Source organism: Pieris brassicae, chromosome 10 (genome assembly GCF_905147105.1).
Source record: "Pieris brassicae chromosome 10, ilPieBrab1.1, whole genome shotgun sequence".
Lineage (NCBI taxonomy): Eukaryota > Metazoa > Arthropoda > Insecta > Lepidoptera > Pieridae > Pieris > Pieris brassicae.
Window position 1 is genome coordinate 4,718,685 of NC_059674.1, and position 13,611 is coordinate 4,732,295.

General features: G+C 33.9%; 1 protein-coding gene across 1 annotated transcript in view; it reads right to left on the bottom strand.

Moving 5' to 3' along the window:
• Nucleotides 1-11,604, bottom strand: part of LOC123715071 (ETS translocation variant 5-like) — a 28,689-nt gene extending 17,085 nt beyond the window's left edge. The window contains exon 1 of the mRNA XM_045669889.1: nt 11,567-11,604. The gene's annotated coding sequence lies outside the window, so the exon portion shown is untranslated. The remainder of the gene's footprint in view (nt 1-11,566) is intronic.
• Nucleotides 11,605-13,611: the final 2,007 nt, after the last annotated feature.

A 13,611-nucleotide genomic window follows, 5' to 3' on the forward strand; every position in this document is an offset into this window, starting at 1 on the left:
CCAGAGGTTTTTGGTGTATGAGTATGATTTGGTTTATTACATTTTCCTTTGAATAATTGTAATGTAGAGGGAAGGTAAAACTTGCTGAGTTTCTTGCCCGTTCTTCTCAGAAAAAGGCCTTCTGGGAGTTTTGCGTGGCGTAGCCTTGTACTTTCGCGAATTTTGTAAACTGTTTTGACATTCATAAGCATACGCTAAGACGCATCTAAACTGTATAAACGTGTTTCGATTTTGATTCAGAAACTTAGTGGATTTTGATTTAGAAACTCTCGTAAGTCAAAAATGTATTAGACATCCGGGAATTATGGGATATGAAATAATGTTAAAACTTCAAACTGAAAGTTACCCCTTTAAGATTTAATAAATAAAAGGCATTTTTAATGAGTTGACAAAATTTTAACATTGCTAAAATTGTTTGTAAAACAATCGCCACGAGTGTCAATTCATTAATGTATTACCTAAATGGCCTCCCTCAAAGCAAACTCAACACAAAGGTGACGACACCATTCAACCATTGTTACTATTGTGAAGAGGGGTTGAATTTTCAACTAAATCACATTGACGAACTACTTGTCTTTGGATTCGTGTTGCTAATAACGTAATTTGTGTTATTTCTATATTTTTGAAGTGAAAATACACACATTTTATGGTTACGCGTTACTTTATTCCGTTACGCGTCACATTTATCTGTTACGCGTCACAGCTTTTTCTTGTCCCTACCACGGTTGATTCGAAGAGATTCGAAGCCACTAATAACAAAAATATATAATAACGATAACAATGATAGTAATAATTCTATCATAATTAATGAAATTTTGTAATAATCTTAGTAGTAATAAGGTAAAATGAAATAATTGTAATATTTGTATTCATGTCTATGTTAATAAAAGCATTTTGTTAAACTTTATCTAATTTAACTTTATTTAACCAATTTCTGTAAAGTTGCATTTAGTAGATAATTTTTCGAAAAATAAGGTCATAAAGAAGTTTCATTTCTTACGTGTGTATGTTCTGTGTTTATTTAGATAGTATTTACAATCTTAACGTAGATCATAATTGAAAATGGATAAATATCAAACTGAATATAATGTGTATCCCTGTGGCAGTGTACCTTTAATGACCGCATTTCCGCGCTATTTTTATATATATATTCGTCGAGTGAGGACTGAGGGAACCAACAGCTACCAGGTGCCAACTTAAAACTCTAATTAGCACCTGTGAACTTGAACTGTTCTTTGAAATATTTTAATATGCAAAAAATTTGATGATATGGCTAAGCGTCGTAACGATTTAAGTATGACCGTAGCATCAGTTCCATGTCGGTAACCATTAAGGTCTTAGTGGCTGATTACAAGGGGCTATCGACAAATGAGCTAGTATGACATGGTCACGCAACCCTTGTAGTTCTGTATTCTAATACGCTGAGCGAGGAAAATGCCAACTCTGTGCATAACAAGCGTTTCTAACCTGGAGAAGCCTTTAGAAAACTGTTTTTAGGCAACCGTATATGGTTACGTGACGGAGCATATTGTTATTAATTGAAATAATACTTTACGAGCCAGCCTAAGGCCAGGCAGCAATCGTATATAATATATTATGGACCAAAATTATAATATACTGTCAAGCGTTAGACAAACAAACAGTGCAATTGAACCATTTTAGCTCAAGTACAGAGATAGACAAAAGATGACTATATTTAAAATAGTGCTATTATTGATTTATTTATTATGAATAAAGTGAAACCTCAACATGCGCGAGATACAATCATGCAGTTGCAATGCTAATATCTATTTGAGGAAGATCTCTGAGGCACGAAATCTGTTTTGGCTAACAACCACGTGACTATAGTCCGAGAATGTCTACTCTAATTGACGCTGGTTATTGAACCCCGACACTTTCCTGTTATATCGTTTATAATTGGAAATATAATGAGCTCTGTTATTGGCAGACAATTAGCTAAATGCAGTAAGTATAACCTGTAACACGAAGTCTCTATTGTTACCTCTCACGTTGTCTCGGTACTATAATCACATTTTTTGACTTTGTCGTTAAGTTATAAAAATATATACCTACATTTTATAACATAGTGAAAGTAATCGCTCTTGAGAACTCAGTCAGAGTACAAGCAAATAGTTATTTTTCCATGGAAACTTCATTAATTGCTCAACGGCGCCTCATTGACTACCTATGCTGGTTAGTCCGCGTTAGGTCCAGCAAAAGTTCTATTATTTGTTCGTGCCTATGGTAAATTTTTCTTGTATTATGTAATTGGTCCCCAAGAGGACCCCCCCCCAAAATTTCGTTACGTAACGCTCCTTTAGAACAGGATTGTTTTTTACCTTTATATAAATTAAAATATATTTTGAAGTCAGTAAACATTCGAAATTAGTCACTTAATTGAAACACCCATATTTAATGAGTTAAGTAAATATTTATCAACCCTAAACGCTCGTAACTGAGTCGACTTAACCTTTCATCAAACATGCAGAGGCCATTTTACGCCCCATCACGTCATGTCTGTTTGTGTAGGGTTAAAAATTTAATCCTAAAATTAATGTTTGCATATTAATATTGCGCTTTACGAAATATTATATATATACCATCAACAATCTTTTAGGTATGGGTCTCAGATCTGTTTCTGATCATTCCTAATAGGCCTTCATACTTCGGACACATCATCGACTATTTCGGTCTTAGCCATGTCGGATTCCGTATAGTGTTTCTCCTTTACCGCACGAACGAGTGTTAAATACGCACATAGACAAGACAAGACCGTTGGTGCACAGCCGGTGATCGAACCTGGAGTCGCACGATGCCACATTAGGCCTGTACTTATGTTCTTTGGTGTTCGCAGTTACAGTTCGCATATACGGCAGTCATAGAGTGACCCACTATCGCCCAACAAATATTTACGTAGAAAAGCGTAATAAATAATATTCCCATACCAACAACTTTCGAAAAGTGATTTTGTCTCGAGCCCGTTGGAGATGAGGAAAATGCATAGATTTGATGTGATGGAGGATCACTGGGAACGACTGCCCCACTTAGGGGACATAGGAACATTAAATCACGAGCTTTAGGTAGTAAGAACAGTGTTGGCGTGCATACGACTGTGCAATGTGTTCCATTGTACCCATTTAGCATGCGGTGAAGATAAACGTGAGGAAACCTGGATGTTTAGATACAAACATCGTCAGCGTATGTCAAGGACAGAAGGCTGATCCCCAGGTACCCTCGAAAATGAAGTCATGTAACGTCTAAAGAAATCTCTTCGAAGAATTGGCTTTTTGTTAAAAAAATATTAATTTGCAATAACGTTTTTGAAACTTATCTGTTTGAGGGAAATTTTGCAAAAAGAAAATAAACAATTACTTTTACCTAAAATAATGCTTTTTGAGGAAAACAACTACTACCTCCAACTAAAGAAATTGGTCTACTTGGACTTCTCGGGTTTTAACAAACTCATAATCATTTATTCATATAGATAACGCAATGTACACTCATGAACGAAAAAAAAGAAATAGATAATAAATGCTTCTAATGTTACATTTACTGCCAGTTCTCAAATCAATCGTAGAACGGAAGAGAAGAACTGGCAATAAAATCAATGGATCAGTTAGGATAACGAGTAATAAAAATAAATTAATATATAAGTTTCAGCTGTAAAATAAATATATTATGTAATATAATATTTAGGTATCACTTATTTCTCGTCATTAAATTTGAATCAGTACATATCCCTACTCATCCGCAAAGAAGATATGATGTATGTATTGTTAATATTTGTATAGATTGGTAATAAAAGGGCTTTATTTATTGTTGTGGGATGATAAAATTGTGTTCACGGGCGTAATCCAGGTGAACACAATTATGTATTATTATTACAGAGTCAATAAATTACGCACAACTTAAATTCTTTGTATGTTTTTTTTTATTATTTTTTTTATTCAGATATCGCACTTTTAAAAAGATGAATTTCTTAATAAAAATTAAGATTAGACTTTTAGAATCTCGTTCGTCAAAACCGCATTAGATTTTGACATTTGGCAACATCTCGTAACGCTCGCGCCCTACTCTTAAATTGCGATTAAAATGCAGTTTTTAAATACCATAAGACTATTACGTTGTGTAGTGAAAACCCAATGACGTCAAGAGGTTTTCACGATACTGACGTCTTATTATTATCGAATAATGAGCATAAAGCCGGAAGTAAAGGGATTTTGAAGTGGTCTCATTGTTACGTAAATGACCTTCACGTCATTTAAATTGTTTTTGACAGTACAATTTGTACTGACATAACATCCTATAATATGGTTTGACCATTTATCATTAAGTATTCTCAGATGCATTTATTTCAATATTTTTTTCTCAATATTTATTCTTAAGAGCGACAGGGATTCAAAAGGGAATGTTTGGTTTGGGAATGGGAAGGTTGGTTTAATTATTATTTTTATAGAACTCCCTGTTCGTGGAAACGGACAGGAGGCTCGCTATCAGGTGAGTGATACCGCCGATCAAGGACACTCTCTATGGCAGAATGCTCGCGAGTCCGTTGCCGGCCTTTTAAGAATTTGTACGCTCTTTTCTAGAAGGACACTCAGTCGAATTGGTTTGGAAATACTTGGGTGCGGAGCTCGTTCCGCATAGTGGTAGTTCGCGGTAAAAACGGTTTAAAAAACGATGAGTTCTGGAACGAAAATTGATCTATATTTATATTTTTTTTAAAACCCCACTAAGACGAAACTGGGTGGTTGTGTTATCTTAACCGTTTGAAATAAAAACGATGCCGCAGGGCGTGGGGATCCGCCATTGTTCTGTATAATAATTATTTTTAACTGACTTATTTAAATATCAGAAGCGATATCGAATTACAGTCTTATAAGTCGTGAAAGATAATACCGTGTTTGTTGCCATGGTTACGATGCCTTCCCATCAATGGTGACCATGGTAGAAAAGATTCGCTAGACCAGGGAATGAGTCCGTTCACGCTGCAGTTTAGGCGTCGAAACTCGCCCTTGAGATAGAAAGACAGTCACTAACGTTAAACGAATTTGTATAGATGTCGCCGCCAACTAGCTTAATAAGCCGTTCAATTAACAGCCTAGGCTTTTAACTAAACAGAGCCGTTTAACTAGCGGCCTGAAAGACGTAGCATTTTGTTACATTTCATAAACATGCTAGCTAATTCTTTGGCCATTCGTATGACAGGATGACAGAAATAAAAAAAGATGAAATATCTAACATAAAAAATATTTCTTTTAAAATTAAATTGTTTGAGTCAGTTACAGCTAAATTCACATTTTTGTTCTTGTTGTTCTTTAAAATTTGGAAAAGACCATCAAATATTTACAGTTTGAAGAGTTTCGTTTCGAGTTTGAGAATGGCAGAAAGTAGAACTAAATTTAAATTAACAGTCAACAGGCTAGGCAAGTAGTAAAACGTCATCGATCCATGTCATTTGCTAAGCTGTTTGATGAACTGGCTGAATATCTTCCTGACGTTAGGCTGTTTATGGAACTGTTGGCTGCGACATGGAAATAACATTGTCAGGTGACCATTTTCATACGAATTCGTTTGACGTTAATGGGACACGCCTATTGAAAAGTGATTTTGTCTCAGACCCCTCGCCGTTTTGTATTATTTACAAGCTATTGTCAATGTCACTTTTTTGCCAAAAAGAAACAACTGAATCCAGATTATTTTTGTTAAATGTTTGTTAAACATGTTTAGTCCATATTGTAGATTTTATGTAAATGTTGTTACTCATATTTGTGTTTTTTAAGTACATATATAAAATTTTATATTATTTTTACCGATCAATCTTCTTCGTGTCTCCATCTACACGACACTGGCAAAATACCTTGTGCCCAGTTGGCATAAATAAAAGCCATAAACAAGAAAAAAAATATTCTAAGGTTAATAATGTTGTAAGTTTAATCACATTTTGAGTTGTAAAGGAGATGACAGGTTATATTATAAGTCGGTAAGCCAGAGACATTTTTGATTTTCTCGAACGCCACGGGTGGTAATGGGGTGACTGGTCTATTAGGAAAATTTGGGATTTTATCGAATTTTAAAACAATTTTAGAATTACTAATTGTTATAGTATAATATATATAAATATAATATATATAAATATAATTAAAAAAAGATATGGTTGTTTGTTTGCATTGAAATCGTTCTAAAGCTCTCCTTAAAGAACACAGGCTACCTATAGAATATTTCAAAAAGTTTTGTATTGGGTTTCGTTTTACATTACGTGTTGGGAAACGTGTGAAAAATACCAATAATAATTCCTAGACCACGTACGCTGCGGGAACTATTGACAATAGAGCAAAGTGATGTACTACAGTTTTATGGAAGGCACCAATATTTACACCCGCAATACCCTATCTAACGAAAATTATTATTTTTGCATTTTAAACTCTATTTACGAAGAAAAGACTACAGAACACCGAGGTATGACAGAATTAAGACGGTTAAAACGGGATAGCACAGCTAGTTATATATATCTATGTCTATTTGTTATCTTTATAACATTCCTTTAAACCAGATTATAAAAACTAATTTTGAATTTAGTATTTTTTTAAAAACATGTCAAACTTGAATTTATGCACGAAATAATTCAATATTTATAAGTATTATTACAATAAACGAAAATTTTCATGGCAATATTGTTAAAAGTACATAGATCAGAAAAGTATTTATATCAAAAAAGCACCTTTTATCCCGATAAATATGAAGAGAATGGCCACCTTGGCGTGCAATTGACACATTTGACACACAAAAGATGAACGATGTTTCACCTGTCACGCGTTTAATATCAACCTTTCGATTCCTATATTTTAATAACGGTTAATAACTTCTAAAGACTATCATAATAGTTAATATTTCAACTTCTCCGGTTCTAAATAAATAAGTCCTGGTGGGAGCTGCTTTTGTTTGTCTTTAATAATTTAACTGAAACATTGTATTACAGCAATTATAGTGTTTACCAGGATTATAGTTTTAGCAAATTATCAAGTACCTATTTCCCACAAAACATACTTCACAAAAATCCGTATAAAACAAAGCCCTCCGTATCTGTACTTAAAACTACTAAAATAATTTTTGAACGGTTTTCATCAAGAGAGTGATTTGATGAAGAATTACCAAAACGTTAATTGTTGAGGTCGCAAACCTTTACTAAAACGGGCGAAGGCTTCCTGCCTGTCTATAGCCAAAAGCTGGTATACCAAGTATATATTATCTTTGGTTTTGGCTAAAACATTAAAATTTTTACGGATTTTCCGAGTTTTCGTTTACGTCAGTAAGTTTCAAACAAACTGACAAGTAAATAACACTTTACATTACAATAATACAGTAAAAGGCCGGCAACGCACCACGAGCGCTCTGGCATTGAGTGTCCATGGGCGGCGGTATAACAGCAGGTGAGCCTCCTGCCTGTTAGCCATCCGTTCTATAAAACAAATCACAAAACAGGACAAAATTCAATTAATGTAAATATTATGATAAAAAATTAATGTTTAAAATTACAATAAACTACTCAATATAAAACTATATAATAAATAAATAATAAATCATTTTAAATAATAAAAAAAAAACTACTTATTTTTTAAAGTGACAAATACAATCATTTAATCACATCAAAAAATATTTACATAGTGTAATTGCCCAAAACTGATATGATGTTAGAATATCACGCAATTCATTCGTTTTTATTCTTATTTATTGGATGAAATGAGGTAACATGTATATATTTCGTGATTATACGAAAGAATCCTTATTTTCAAAAGAAGTGGTACATTCGGATTGATTAATTATAAAAAAAAACCGTTTAATCAGCCATATAAAAAAGGCATGTAATATATATATATATAAGTAATTTTTTAAATTTTTTATTAGATATAGTACCTATGCTACGATAGCCATAACACCTCGTAGGATTAATCCAGAATTCATACATTGAACCGCTCTTTCATCAGGATCGGCATTGAATACTACAATGCGTTTCAAACCATCAGGTGTGACAGGGATGCATCTTGTCACCTGCATTATTTGTATATATACGGAGGGTACATTATTCTTAAGACCATGGACAGTTGGAATAAGGGTTTCCCAGTGAAGAAGCGGAAAGAAAATAGCAAACATACGGTATGCCGACGACACAGTTCTTCTAGCAAGATATGTAATAACTATTCCAAAGACTTGAGCTAGAAAATAGGATCATATATCACATAGTGATCAGTGACGAAATCCAAACTGACGTTAGTAGATCGAGGCAGAAAGCTTCCATATGTCACTAATTGCAACATTCCTGGCATCAATATAGTAATAATAATAATAAAAGGCCTTGACACCTTTAGGCAACATCTGTAAGAAAAGAGGAATTGGTATCAAAACCAAAAGAGTATGCGTAACAGCGTGGATTATGTTAGCTCGAAGAAGGCAAATGCCTTTGAAATATGGTGCTGGAGGCGAATGCTAGGAATACCTTACTAGTGGACTGCGCAGCGCACCAATACATGGATGCTGTCCCAACTCTGCGAACGGACTCGCCTGTGACCATATCTTGACAGCGAATTGATTCTTATTTCGGCCATACAATGCGCAGAGGCAATGGTAACATAGATGGCAAAAGAGCAAGTTGCCGTTCCCAAACCAGATGGACCGATCAAGTGAAAGATTCATCGTCCTTAAAACTGTCATAAGAGAGGCGATAAGAGAGAGATGGATAGAAACCTGTGGAAACAGTTGGTCCACTCCAGATGTTTAATTGTTGACCACCACGCTGAGACATGCGCTACCGACGGAAGAGAGCATATACATATCATATAAAAAGGTTCTAAAAACCATTTGTACTAGTGAATTAGTGTTCGTTTACTTTAATATTAAGTGCTAAGCAGTGAATGAGAAAAATTGAACGCAATAATAGAGACTATAAGTAATGTTATTGGACACTTACTTATGATAACAATCCTTTTTAGTAAATTAGGTTAGACTTAAATTACTTATTAGTCTTAAGTTAGGCTAGATCATAATGTTCCATGATGTCGTAGTAAAGACACATGTATATAAAAAAAAAACAAATTATAAAAAGGTTCTGATAAAGAAATTTTTGCATTGCCAGGAAATTGTTGATATACCGGAGACTGAATGGTTGTCTCAATGTAATAATAACACTTTATTTACATAACATTAACACAAAACATCAGAAAAATTTAATAAATGAAGACAAAGGATGCAAATGAGCAGTCTGACTGCAACGCACTAAAAACACACACGCAAAAAAGCACTTTCAAAATATGTACTTTGAAAGTGCTTTCACACTTATTTTTTTTAAATAAAGACGTATATATAAATAATGTTATGTTTTGTTAAGTCTAAATAAAGATTATATAACCATAAGTATCAGGCATCTGTCTGCACGTCAATTTTTGGGTTTGATGCCTCACGATGTTTTCCTCTCGTACGGTACGAGCACGCACAAAGAATATTGATGCCGTGATTCAAACGACATCTGGAATGAGGTTCGCACTCCACTGCATAGGATATATACAATGAATCGATTAATTTATGGAGACAATATAAAACAGAAGAACATGGTCCATTTCGTTTGATTGTGGTTGGAAGATCATAAAGAAATGAAACGTGCCATTGTTTGTCTTTTGTTTTTGAAGCAATTATGAAACGATTAAATAATTTGCTAAATATCACAGGTTTTTGGTTTCTACCAGGGTTCTTTGACGGCATTACGAGCATTAATTGCGTGAATGAGCTCACATGAACGAAAACACACAAATAATGTAACATACAAATTTTGATTTTTTATTATTTTTTATATTAGTTTTGGCTTTAATCAAACTTGAATTACTATTATTAAATTGAACATTAAAACCCGTTAAAACGATAAGATGGCGTCCAGTCCCAATGACATACCGTACTAGTAAACACCTAATTGAATTTAAAAAATCAGTGGGGCTAGAACCTTATTAGGTCTGGGTTTTAAGATCATTTGTAAATTGAATAGGTAAGTATGTGATCAGCTTTCAGTGCCTGTCGCACGCCGTCGACTGTTTGGGTCTAACGCAAGCCGATTTCTTCACATTGTTTTCCTTCACCGTTCGAGCGAATGTTAAATGCGCACATAGAAAGAAAGTCCATTAGTGCACAGCCAATCGTAGGTTCGATTAGGTTCTTAAGGATGATGATAGCCTTTGACTTGACATCTGTGACCATTTTGTATTACGTCAGTAGGAACGTGTATAAAAATATTTAAAATCACAGATTATTCGATAAATTCATAATTATTTAATAGGTATTTAACTGCATTACGCCTTTAAAATTCATGCTCTATACTGTTAATAACACTTTATTTTGCTGACGGCTTATATAATAATTAAAGAAAAGCTTCAAATTTTAATGCTTTAATGAAGCAGACGACAGACAGGTTTGCACGTTTCTTTAAACACATACATTTAAAAATGTTTTAGCATTTATTTTAATTAGCGTTTTCATGGGTTTCGTAATTCTCCAACATATAATATTAATCCCGTCGATCCGGTAAACTTTCCTCAAATTAAAGAACATACCTAAATATTTACGTAGTTTGGAATAAAAAATAATAATACATCCAAAATATTCGAATAATTGCGTGTTTTTTTGTAATGGCAATAGTTTTAACATTCGTGTTGTTTTTTCGTCTTTTTGGCTCTATTTATATTGTTTAAATATAGAATAATGTCAGTAATGAAAACGGATTGACATATATTGTCACATATTTATGCGTGCGTTCAGAAATTTATTTCTTTTTATGTTAACTTCATATGTATTTTTTTGTCATTATATTAATAATAAATTATGTTAAGCTAATCTTTAACACGGCATTCATTGATTGTTAGGCGGAACAAAGATCGGCGAATTTAAAATTACTGTATTAAAAATTACTTTACTTTACTTTATTTGGAATATCCCCGAGTAACATAGGCCATTTTGAGTTATGCCTCTAATAACTCTTACTTACACAGTTTCACTGGATTAATAAGAGTTTGTTTTAGATTGACTGCTACGAAGTTCTACGTGATATATAATAATTATCTTATCGTATGTTGTACGTAGGCGCTTCCATCGAAGCAAAGGTGGGCCTATGGACACCTAATTTAGAGGTGCATTGGTGGCCTTTGAAGATTTTTTTTTATTGAACACGGAGTAAACTAGCATAAAGCTTATGTTAAGTAATATCGCGGTCCATGTACACTCACAGAGAGTGCGTTGCCGGCCTTATTAAGAATAGGTACGCTCTTTTCTTGAAGGACCCTAAGTCGAATTTATTCAGAAATGATTTCTATTTAAATAATTGGAGGTCGTATCTCCCAGGGAAGACCTGTACCGGGATCCGATTCTACAGCTTCCAAAAGAAAATGCCTCGTTAAGCGGAAGCCGTGAAGACTTCCCGCTGTAGCGAAATACATCTAGAATTATTACGAAAATTATCTGATTTAAAACCCATTTATTAATTAATACAGGGACATTAATATAATTTAGAATATTTTAGAATATCACTTACCACAAATAAACTTTTTAAATTAATCTTAAACTTAAAAGTCGACCAATCACAAAACTTTTAAACATCACTCACTGACGTAACGATGACAACTGACGTGGAAACCCTAGAAATGACGGATTGGTTACTTCCATCCCGCTCACATGTATGCAGTTAGAAAGAGAAAGGCATACACAGTAAAACTAGGGCTGTCTCATTTGGTTTCATAGAATAGAAAGAGACCAAATCTGGGCGTAAATAGGGGTGGAGCAACTAAGGGTTATGTTTTGGGGTGATTTATTTTGAATTAATTTTCAGCCTTTTTTTTCATAATACATTAGATATCAACTAGGAAACCTAATGAAACTTATCAACGTCAGTAAAAATAAATAAATGCTTATATTAACATTAACTGTCAGTTGTTAAATTGTAGAAAGGGAAGAACTGGTAATAAACTCCCCGTTACTCATTTAAATCGCCATGTTTTTATAAAATAGTATGTCCTGGCAACCTGAAATGTATTTAATTAATAATATGGGCAAAAATCATAATTCAAATAAAAATATTAACCGTAATTGTAAAATATTTTAGACATGAATAAAACTCCAATGTGTCGCTGAAATAACCTTAGTTAAAAAAATCTTATAACTAACTAACAAAAAACTAAATATACGTTAACTAAATACATAATAAGTCTGGACCTCTTTCTGCATCTGTTTCATGATCATTTTTCAATCTAATAGGCAAGTGGTGATCAGCCTCCTGTGCCTGACAGACGTCGTCGACGTTCGGGTTTAAGACAAGTGGGTTTCCTCACGATACTTTCTATCAACATTCGAATTGAAGCAAATGCTTTATGAAACAACAGTCAGTTTGTTATGTCATAAAAGTTCTTTAAAACAATTATTTTAATCTAGTAGTTAATGTTCTACAAAAGTGAAAACCCATCAACCATCTTGTTTCACAGACTTAAACATTCTTTTGTTTATGTAATAGGAGGCAAACGGACTCATCTGATGTTAAGTGACGTTGACGTCTTTTGTTGAAGGACCCTGAATCGAATTGGTTCGGAAGTTCTTCGGTGGGCAGATGGTTCCACGCGGCAAAAACTGCTTAAAAAACGCTCAGTTGTGGAACAAAAGCTCTATATATAGGTATATATGTTGATGTGTTGCTAACACTATAATAGGTTCTGTGTATGTACTTTAATAAAGCCTTACCGCTTATAAGTTCCAGCCAAAGGAAAGCTAAACTGTTAAAAAACTTTGTACTGATCTCAATCATATACATATTATGTTTTTTGTCGGTTTTGTAATTGTACTCATCTGTATTTTTCTTTAAATTTCTTTTTTTTTAAGGTTGTCTGAAAGAGATCGCTTTCTAATAAGGCACGTTGTCCCCTTATTTATGCTGAAGGTACCTACCAAAGATGTAAATAATTTATTTATTAACATAGTTGATAAATAAATTACAAGCGTCGTAAGAACACAACAGCACAGAGTACGAGAAAAGACGAGACAATTGAATAAAGAATTTTCGAGGGTCTTTCCGTAGAATATAGAAGAAGAATTCATAGCTATATAATATTTTCATTTATTTAATTTATTTTTCTCCTGTATGGTGTAATTGTGATGTTAATAAAGTAAATATAAACATAATATAAATAATAACTTATTAATCTACCAGTAAATAATATACAGCCCGCGCGACCAAGGTAATTAGGCTTGAGTAATTAACCACCTTAACCGGGGAGGGCGAGGTCCCTTACATCTTTCTTCGCTCTCTCCAGTGAGCTTCCACACTGTCCGTCAGGCGATTTACCCCTCCACATCGGCCTAAGCCGAGGTCTGAGTCGTAAGAAAAACCCGGCAGAGCAACGTTCAAAAAAACCGCCCGAGCTGAGCTGTCAAGGTCCTTCAGGCCCTGGGGCCTTCGGGTCAACCAGTGGTTAGACTCGTCAAGGATTCTTTAGGTCGGAAGAGCATCACTTTCCTACTCCATCAATCCATGATTTGTTATATAGTCAATACAATTTCTCACTGTTTTTTACTGTAGAGGCGTAAGCAGGA